At 39.7% G+C, this 10642-nt stretch overlaps 2 long non-coding RNA genes across 2 annotated transcripts; one reads left to right on the top strand and one right to left on the bottom strand.

The window, feature by feature from the left end:
* Positions 1–487: 487 nt before the first annotated feature.
* LOC148357412 (uncharacterized) lies at positions 488–1995 on the top strand. The gene is made up of 2 exons (XR_015852112.1): positions 488–889; positions 1620–1995. It is a non-coding gene; the product is annotated as an uncharacterized LOC148357412 (long non-coding RNA).
* Positions 1996–2078: 83 nt separating this feature from the next.
* LOC148357411 (uncharacterized) lies at positions 2079–3483 on the bottom strand. The gene is made up of 2 exons (XR_015852113.1): positions 3255–3483; positions 2079–2545 (listed from the first exon to the last, which is right to left on the bottom strand). It is a non-coding gene; the product is annotated as an uncharacterized LOC148357411 (long non-coding RNA).
* Between the last annotated feature and the right edge of the window lie 7159 nt (positions 3484–10642).

The raw sequence follows: 10642 nt of genomic DNA, 5'->3' as shown, positions 1-10642 counted from the left end.
CAACAAATACAAAGAAGAAATGGTTTAAGTTGTATTACATTCCCAACAAATGCAAGACGAAGTGGTCTTGGATATATTTTCGCCCTTACATACCCGAAAAGTGATGTAAACGTGAGATAAAACGAGGTAAAAGTGGTTGTAGCAACAGGAGTGACGTGTGCGCGCTCCCGCGACAGGGGATGCAATTCTCGGCGGGGTTACAATTCTCGGCATAACACCTGTCGCACATGGATGCTAGGCTAAGAAAGCTATCCCAGACTGCCGCTCCCAAGAATCTTTTTGACCAACGCCAAATCTTTCGCTCACAAAATGGATGAATTGAAGAATCATGTCGCCACAAAGCACTTTGTACGAAATTATAACGTCATTGTTATCACAGGCACATGGCTTCACCTGTGAATCCCAAATGCTGCAGTCCAGCTGGCGCATCGCATGCTAGATTGCCAGGACTGTACCAATGACGTTGGTAAAAGCAGGGGTGTGAAACTAAGGCCCAATCCCATTTCTCTCACTCGGCCCCGAGAACCCTCCAGTGAGGTCCCTCGATAGAGGAGTGCCCTCATCGAGTCGAGTGCAAAGTGGAAAAGGTTTGGACAAGACTTGCAAGGTTCCACCCCTGTCCAGGAGATGGCGGTAATATTAATTGGCTGTAGACCTTAGTGACGTATAGGCCTACGTCACATGTAAACAACTCGAGTCTCAACCTGAGGCGTGTTCAGTAGTGTGTCAGTTGGAGATTTCGTGCAACGTTAAAAATGCCCGCTACAGCTGTGTTATTACCGATTGCCTGAAAGCTCATCATCTTTTCCGTGTCTCCAATCAACGGAGGAGAAATGTGCTATACTGAAGACAGCTTCGGCGCTATGTAGTGCTGATTCACCTTTACAAGGTACGTACACTCAGTAAAAAAATGACCCGTTCGGTCAAATACAGTAAGAGTAAACATACAATGCACGTTCACATAATACCCTATGTTTGTGTAGACATAAATGGCAATCTACTTATTAGTATCTTAATGCCATTTTATGACACATAGTAGGGGTCTTGAATGTGTGACATGACGAAAAGTAAACAAACACAAGAACAGTCCACCTGACCCTTAAGCTGACATAATATCGTCACCAAACTTCCCTGTACGACCCAAAAACCTTAGTTCATAAGGAATTTAATTCAAAAGAGTTGTCATTGGATATAAAAAAGGTGCTTGATTGCTGTTGTTTGGTCATGATTGTTTTCTGTTGTTGGTGTCAAGGGATTTGTTCAGACCAAAAAAGACAATCGACTTTGGCTTGGACAGATCTATTGACACTAACAAAGATATCATATAATGAAATTGTGAATATGCTTGATTGCAAATAGGATTTTCGAGAAGGGTTGTTCAAACCCTCACATTGTGTTTGCTGTTAATAACATCATATTGGAATATAATATTGTGAATGTGCTTGATTGCTGTTGTGATTGTCATGATTGTTTTTTTTTTGTTATTAGTGTCAATAAATTTGTTCAAACCAAAAAAATTTCAACATTTTTTCATGATGCTTACATCACAGTTAAAGCGGTCTTTTTCTTTTCTATGCCCACATTTATGTCTAAAATGTTTGTTTTCTATTGTGTTCCAGAGTGGCTGTCCCATAAGCATGGACAGGTTGGACAGGAATGTTCCCATCCTGTGCTTATGGTTGAATGTGGAGTCAGAACTCATTCAGGACTTAAGGTTGAGCAAGAAGGTTATGTGGGCCCTGCAGGAGCTGCTAAAGAGGGAACAGGGCCATGGCTGGAGGTCCTGATCTACGTGTACTGGCTGGCCCACGCTCTGTCCTACCGTGTGGTGTCACGGGTCTTCAGGGTTCCCAGGTCCACCGTACAAAGAATTGTCCACAGTTAATATGGAATAAATTGCCCAAAAGCCATATTTTAGGCTCTTTAAGTCAGACCCACATTTGCATTATGTGCTTTTCTGCATTACTATTCAATAAACATCTTCATTTTGAGTAACACCTTGGTGGTTTATTTCATAATGATGTGAGATACTGCGTGTGAACTATGTGACTGTTGGACAGAAAACAACTACAAATCACTCCAGCTTAAATAATACTTTACTTTCAGAAAAACAAACTCACATTGGGCCAAAATACATAATAGTAAATAAATAATGTGTCACAAATTTTAACAAAAATATACCAATACTTCCATGAAGCTGGAAAACACAAACTGGAACTTCATTGAGTTCTTAATAAAAAAAAATATTTTCCTTTTATAAAACAAAGGGAAACATTGCAGAGATGTCACTGTTCTGGAAATTTGTCCACGAGCTTCCCAAAAAGGACGGGAACCGCTCAGTTTTGGCCACAGTTTCTTCGAGACTTTTCCTCACTCCGGCAGACTCCACTTTCAAAAAGTCAAGGAGTGTATCGTGCTTCCTTTTTTTTCTGGGTGATTTGGGGTTTGGCGCCGGATTAGAAGGTGCCAACGACGTGCCCGGTGGTGTGGATGGCGTGGTAGCTGTGATGGTGACCAGCTCTTCCACGGGACGTTCTACAATGGCCTTTAGGTTGGGTGGAAAAAACAAGAATTACTTAATGCTGATGTATTGTACAAAAACAACTGTGTATACGATGCTCAACTAGTTGATGTGAGACATGAAATTGACATGTTATTCTTATGGCTGTATGAGCCTTCTATTGGCCAGCATCACATATGCTTTAGAATTGTCTCCACATTTGGACAACATTTTGAGAAGGTAATTCGTTCACTTAATATGTGTTTACAGAGAAGACAGTGAACTATGTGATAGTAGTTTGTTTCAACTGTATTTCCACGTGAAATTCGGAGACATTACTCGTAATGCATGATGAAAACTAATGCATTCTGATCTCACATGAAAGAATCATATTGTAAATAAAACACGACACCCGAAATTGTGTGCAGTAAACAAGCGCTTATGTCCAGAACGGTATTCTGACTATGCTCCTTTAGCGACTGGCCATGTACATGAAAAGCACGACTCGTTTAAGATAAAAACAGGGATGGGCTGAACCGTGATTTTCTGCACAGTTATCCTACTTTACAGTTTGTAGCGTGAAGGTTTTTTTTTTGCCAGCTCCCTTGGTAGATTAGTGCACTTCGTAAAGTAGCGATTTTGCAATGTTCGTGTTTTAACGCGAAAATACGATTTTCTATTGCATTTACGTCTAACTAAGATATCTCAATACATTTTATTGCAAATACATGCGTGGTTGTGGAAAACTACTTACATTTGTGTGGTTCCTTTTCGGGCATCTTTGTTGATAGTGAGAATTCGCAAAGCCTTCTGGGTAGTCACTTCGCTGCCAAGTGAGGTCGAGAGCCCCCTCGGTCTTGAAGTGGTTACGACTTGGTTTGAGGGCACTTCTGCCTCGGTCTTGAGAGTATCGGGACACACCCCATTTTCACGTGAACGCGCAAACCGAGTGACTAGGGCACATAGCGAGTGAAAGTGCGAAGAATGGGACGCAGCCTAAGTGTTTCACCGCAAGAGAACCAAGAAGGATGTGGCAGTGTATAGAAGAGGGGTTGGCAACCTATGACACGCATGCCAGCGGTGGCACGTGAGGGGTTGAATAAAATGTTTTTCCCCTATTCTATAGTTTGTGTAATGCGTTCCTGATCTTCCTATCAAATGATTAATAAAAGTAGGTTCCTTTAAAATCATAATCCAAGGTGTACCTGAAGTAAAGTGAATGCTGCTCTTTAACCGTTTGGAGAATATGGAGGGTTTTGGTCTCTTTTGAAAGATAAAACTCTGAAGTTATGTCCCAAACTGAAATAATCACTCCACGTGCTACTTACATTGAATAATCTGAGTTGGAACACACAGAAATATAAGGTTTTTGTTCTTTGTCTGTCTGATTTGTGGGGGAGAATCAAATACCTACAAAAGAGTGTAGCATGGCCTTCTTAGCTGGATAACATGTGAAACAACAGCTTGAAGCCTAACTAGTACCTTGTCAAATTTGATCACAAGTTGAAAAACTAAACTGTGGTTTACACATTTTTCTAAGGGTTGGTCTCGGCGTTTTCAAAAGTGGCCGTTTGGAGACGACCAGTTCACAACCCCTAAACTTTGCATTTGTGCATTTTATTTTGGCCAATTGTTAGACATTGTGCAAAATTTGTACTGTGAATGGTTAACTTCTCTTTCTAGCAGACAATCCACGATTGTTAAGACTTGCACGTAGTAATGGTGAGTAAAAATACTTTCGGCTCTGATTTGAATTCCCACCGTAAATTTATACATATTTACGTTGGGAATTTCATTGGCTGACCAATTGGCCAATCTACATTTGATTGGCCAAGAGTTGTGTCAATCAAAAGGTCATCGGAAATATTGAAAACAATCTGACAAGTCTGTTTATTTGCAAAGGGGAGTAATGGCTAAAGTGTGGATAACATCTGTTGGCATTATCATGTGTTTTGGAGTAAATACAGTATTTTACATGGTTGGAATCACCTTTGTGAATGTAACTACACCGTATTTGCGAGGAATCTTGTCATTCATATAAGTTCCCAGCACTTTTGGGTGAGTTATGCTGTCTTTATAGTTTTCGGATATCTCGTTTCGGACTGATCGTAATGTTACTGTAATGAGTATATTTTGAAATTCTCTCTCATTCCAAGAGTTTTAGCTTTCCAAGGATATGTGTCATGACATTTTTAGTTACTGGTGACATCCTGAAGTCACGACTTTGTTTACTTTGTTGTCGGAATGTTAAGGGGTTAAATTATTTTTATATGTGACAGTGCCTCACCAGAACAAAACCTCACTGCATGTCACTGCTGCCAAAGCTGTGCTGGTTGCTAATACAACATCAACAGAAATATGGGCTTAATCCGGAAGCAAAACCAACAAGTATGGTGGCAATTTTCTGCGATTATGTCCTAAAACTATCTTTTATTTGAGATGAAAACTAATGTTAGCCATACAGTGGGACAAATAAGTATTTGGTCAACCACAAATTGTGCAAGTTTCCCATTATTAGAGAGGCCTGTAATTGTCAACATAGGTAAACTTCAACCATAAGACAGAATGTGAAAAAAAACCCTCTAGAAAATACCATTTGGTTTTAAATATCTAATTTGCAAATCATGGCGGAAAACAAGTATTTGGTCAGAACAAAAAGTTCATCTCAATACTTTGTCATGTAGCCTTTGCTGGCAATAACAGAGGCAATACGTTTTTGTGACTCTTCACAAGCTTTTCACACACTGTTGCTGGTATTTTGGCCCATTACTCCATGCAGATCTCCTCTAGAGGAGTGATGTTTTGGGGCTGTCTTTGCACAACACAGACATTCAACTCCCTCCACAGTTTTCCATTGTGTTGAGATCTGGAGAGTGGCTATTCACTCCAATACCTTGAAATTCTTCTCACAAAGCCATCCCTTTGTTGTCCTGGCTGTGTGTTTGGTCATGTTGAAAGATGAGCCACATCTCATCTTCAATGCCCTTGCTTATGGAAGGAGATTTTCATTTAAAAGATTGTCAGCGGTCTTGGATGTTTTTTTTAATTTTTCTAATGAATGCTCCCACAGTTGATTTCTACACACCAAGCATTTTACCTGTTGCAGATTCAGACTTCCCGGCCTGATGCAGGTCTACAATATTGTCAGTGGTGTCCTTCGATAGCTCTTTAACCTTGGCCATAGTGACATTTGGAATGTGATTGACTGAGGTTGTGAACAGCTGTAATTTATACTTATATTGAGTTAAAACAATTTCCATAATGCATATAACGAGTGGTTCCTCGTTAGACCTCGTTGGAAGAAGTTAGGCCTTTGACATGAAAGACTCATGCTTAATTGCAGATGACCAAATACTTATTTTCCACTCTAATTTGGATTTTTCAAAAAAATCAAACAATGTGCTTTTCCACATTCTGTCTCTCATAGGCTAATCCATGTTGACAAATAGAGGTCTCGCGAATCTTTTCAAGAAGAATAACTTGCACACTTGGTGGTTGACTAAATACTAATTTGCCTCACCTTATTTCAACAGGGTTTTAGGCACAGGTTCACCTTCAGAACGTGCTGTCAGATGTGGTGTTGATTACATTTCCACATGAACAGACATACTTGGCTATTGTCCCGCTTTCCCTGGCTGCTTTTCTTTCCATCTCAATGGACCGGCCCCCTGGATCTTTATTGCAGACTGAGATCGACACCCTTTGGCCCAGTTTAGCCCCCTTGTGTCGGGTTCAGGGCACTTGGGTGGTGGCCCCAGACCCCGCTTCCTTAAAAACAGATGCACCCCCCACTCTATCTCCCCCCCAGGGAATGAAAAGAAGAGCTTCCGCTGCCATCTCCCCCTTCGCTAAGGTCCCACATAAACAAACTCAGACTTATTTGTCCCCAAGTGTTTCCGCCACATTGGAAGCTGGCTCATCTGATTTCCCAAGACTGTTTTTTTTTTGTTTCCCAAGGCCTGCTAAATCCTGGTGAGGACATATCAAATGCTAGCGACTTAACCTCTGTGGACAAGTTAATACCTGCAGCTGTTTATTCAATGTATTTCATACGCACAAAAAAAAGAAAAGAAATTATGTTGTCCTTTAGAAGTCATCTGCAAATGTATGACAAGAACGTTGTCTAAAGGTAAACAAACAATAAATAATCAAACAGCGTTTTGCTTGAATTCTAGGTGGGTTTTGGGCCAAATGTTTTGAACTTTGAAAAAAATAAAAATGGAAGCTGAAAATGCAGTTGGTGAACTTGATTTTTTTAGGGGGTTGATACTACATTGATGAACTATAAGGCGCACCTAAAAACTTAAATTGGCAAGAAATTTGGAGGTGCACCCTGTAGTCCATTGTGCCTTATTTATTGTCAAATACAGTGGATAACATTGGAAATGCTTCACATTCCCTTTATCCTTTTGCAAGCACATTCTCTGCCAAAACAAGAGGGAACCTCAAAAGCCTCACAATCCGTTACACAAGACCATTTCTGGAACTGAACCGCTGACGCCATTTTTACACTAGTGCTCACAGACAAAGAGGTTTTTTTTCGTTTACAGGGAGTGACCAGACTAAGCTGTATAATAAAGATTTGAACCCCAAAAGTCTTCATTTGTAATCAAAACACTAATGATTTGTCTATGTGTGTTGTCGTGATTCATGCTTGAGATTCATTTAATTGAGTGTCCGAACAAACTTTGCCCATTGATCAATCATCTGGAGAACTTTATTTTTAAAAGTGTCAACCAGCAAAAGCGTGCGTGTCAATATACTGCTAAAAAACTGTTTTGTGCTGAGATTTTGAATAGGCCCGTTTTGTTCAATACCAATACCATAGATACAAACAATTCCATTCCAATTGCAAACATTTTTTCCTGAATATTGCATTTATTTATGGGCAATTCAAATTCCTTCAAGTTCCCTGATTTATGAATGATGCATCTACTGGTCAATTAATGCACTTTCCCTTCAAGTTTGCCAAAATAGGAAATAAAATGCTTACGATAACTGACAGAAACATTTCTTCTATTTTTATAACATGCCCGATAATTATTGAAATAGAATTTCTAGACGTTTTTCCAAGAAAATTCAGCATGATGTCGATTGAACAACACCTTATGACTCATGTCACGTTACAGAATGTACTACAAAATGTGGCATGTACAGCACAAACCCATAATACATGTGGGTGTGTGCATATGGATGAATCACAAATTAAATAGCCCGAGCCCAGAGTCCAAGCCCAATCTGGCTCAAAACAATGTGTAGATACTCAATCAAAAAACACATTTATTGAAAAAGGAAAGGACAAAAAAATATAGTTATATACCTTTGCTCTATGCTCTGGCTCTTGCCGACCAAACATAAGATCAGGTGTCTCCAACGTGTTGCTGGTGGGCACCAAGGTGCCCCCTGTGGACAGTTAATGTTCCCACAGCTTTTGATGATCAAAGCACGCACCTTGGACAAAACTGTCACACATCCTCTAGCAACACATAAGCAAAGATTCAATTATCTGAGCAGAAATAAGCGCATGCAATCACTGTTCAGTACAGTCGCCATCTGGTTTTAAACACGACCCGCCATTGTTTTGAGTCCTTGTTGTCATCAGATGAGGTCAACTTTGAAAATTAATTTCCAGAATCCATGGCGCGTGGAATATTATGGAACATACGTGCATGAGTGGGGGAAGGAACACGACACATTCTGTGCCTAATTGAATTATTATTATTATTATTATTATTATTTAATTTAGAAAAAGGTATTTTGGAACCCTTTTAAGGACATACTGCTGCTGCGGTTTATGGCCCAATTCTCAACCCGACAAAATGACAGACAGCCTTGACATTTTCGAATCAGTGAAAGAAAATCTGTTAACGGTCGTGCGCGTAATTCATTAAAGACCTCTTATGGAATGCCAAACTGATTAGTCGGCCTTCACACATTTTCAGCTAACCAAATCTGGCCCACTTTCCCAGTTTTGACACCCCTTCCCCAAAACATGTCCAATAATCACTAAAATAGAACTCTAGGGCATTTTTCCTGGAGAGTTCAACATGGTGTCGACAAAACAGCACCTTATGACTCATGTTGCATTACTGAATGTACAAGAAATTGTTTCATGTACAGCACAAACACACCAACACACAGACACGCATGCTCGCACAAGCACGCATGCACGCCTGTCTGTGTGTTTGTGTGCACATGCATGAACGATGCACTCAACACTCACACACTTGCAAAATCGCTGTCTTTCTTCTTGGCTCATTGGCAGCCGCATGTCCCATCTGCTCTCCAGGGGATCTCACTGAGAGATACTTGTCATCATAAAACATCTCTACTCATCTCTAAAAACTGGATCCTCCCACCCCCCAACTTGTCGCCACTCACACATGAAAATGTGCATATTTACTTTGAAGACTTTATTCTTCCCTGCTAATTGACTGTCATGGCGGCTAAAGAGATTAACTCCTTGTCCTTGATAAAAGACGGAGGGGTGAGGATCTCTAATGCCACATTTTTTCCTCAATGGTTATTTATATTTACTGGCAGCGCCCCCGTTTTCGCTCGTCACAGCCTGGGTGGATTAGCGTCTAATGGCAAACGGGTTTACGGCGGAAGCGAGCCACTGTTACAATCTCTCAGATTAGCCGACACTTTGCGACAATATTGTTCTTACACCACAGCACAAGAAAATTTGTGTGGGAGTGTGACATTCTCCACTGGTCGTCTATTTTTTTCTTTTAATTCTCTTTTAAACGTTGTTTAATACATACCTGTTATCCTCAGCCAATTGTTCCCCTTATTAATGATTGCAATTTCCCTTTAAAAAGTGATAATATACCTTACAAACCCAACACAGGTCCCGTTTACTCACAGCAAGACAGAAGAGGGGTCTCAAGCTAAATTGAGTTGGGGGGCGCTGAAGCCAGGATATGGGTGAGGTTGGGCCATATGTGGTTTTCCAAAAAACAAATATGATTAAAACATTCTGCTGTTCTTCAAGAGACATTGGTTTGTATTTGTCCACTATATGTTGCGTAATGGCAAGTTCAATCAAAAATGAGTCCAAGGAAGACAACCCACAGAGATTGAAAGTGAGCAAAAAGCGTAGTTTTTCTTCAAGTTTCTGAAAGAAAGACAAAAAGAAGGGAAACATCTTTCTTTTTAAAATGGAAAAACAGATTAGTAAAAGGGATAAAACGATAATAAAAATATTAGTAAGAGCAAATAAAGCAAAAAAAGGAAGCAAAAAAGCAAGAAAGAAAAACAATTAACGAGAATAAAATACATATTGACTGATTAACAGAAAATTTAGATAAAGTATTACTTATCATATGGGACATTTTATATATGTATATATATATATATATATATATATATATATATATATATATATAGATATATAATATATACATACATATAGTGGTTTGCGAAACTTGAACTTTGTGACCTTTTGCCTCAGACTTCAAACAAAGATATAAAACTGTAATTTCTTGTGAAGAATCAACAATAAATGGGACACAATCATGAAGTGAAACACACTTTATTGGATATTTTAAACTTTTTTAACAAACAAAAAATGAAAAAGTAGGGTATGCAAAATTATTCAGCCCCATTGGGTTAATACTTTGAAGCGTCAACTTTTGCTGCGATTACAGCTGCAAGTCGCTTGGGGTATGTCTCTATCAGTTTTGCACATCGAGAAAGATATTTTTGGCCATTCCTCCTTGGAAAATAGCTCGAGCTCAGTGAGGTTGGATGGAAAGCGTTTGTAAACAGCATTGTTCAGTTATTTCCTAAGATTCTCTATTGGATTGAGGTATGGACTTTGACTTGGGCATTCTAACACCTTGATATGTTTTTGGTGAACCATTCCATTGTAGTTTTTGCTTTATGTTTTGGATCATTGTCTTGTTAGAAGACAAATCTCCGTCCCAGTCTTTGGTCTTTTGCGGACTCTATCAGGTTTTTTTCCAGAATGGTCCTGTATTTGCCTCCATCCATCTTCCCATCAATGTTAACCATCTTCCTTGTCCGTGCAGAAGAAAAGCAGGCCCAAACCATGATTCTGCCGCCACCATGTTTGACTGGGGGATGGTGTGTTGAGGGTGATGAGCTGTTCTGCTTTTACGCCAAACATAACCTCTT

Source organism: Urocampus carinirostris, chromosome 11 (genome assembly GCF_059441175.1).
Source record: "Urocampus carinirostris isolate Australia breed hairy pipefish chromosome 11, RoL_Ucar_1.0, whole genome shotgun sequence".
NCBI classification, from domain to species: Eukaryota; Metazoa; Chordata; class Actinopteri; order Syngnathiformes; family Syngnathidae; genus Urocampus; species Urocampus carinirostris.
This window is presented reverse-complemented; position numbering and strand designations above follow the sequence as displayed.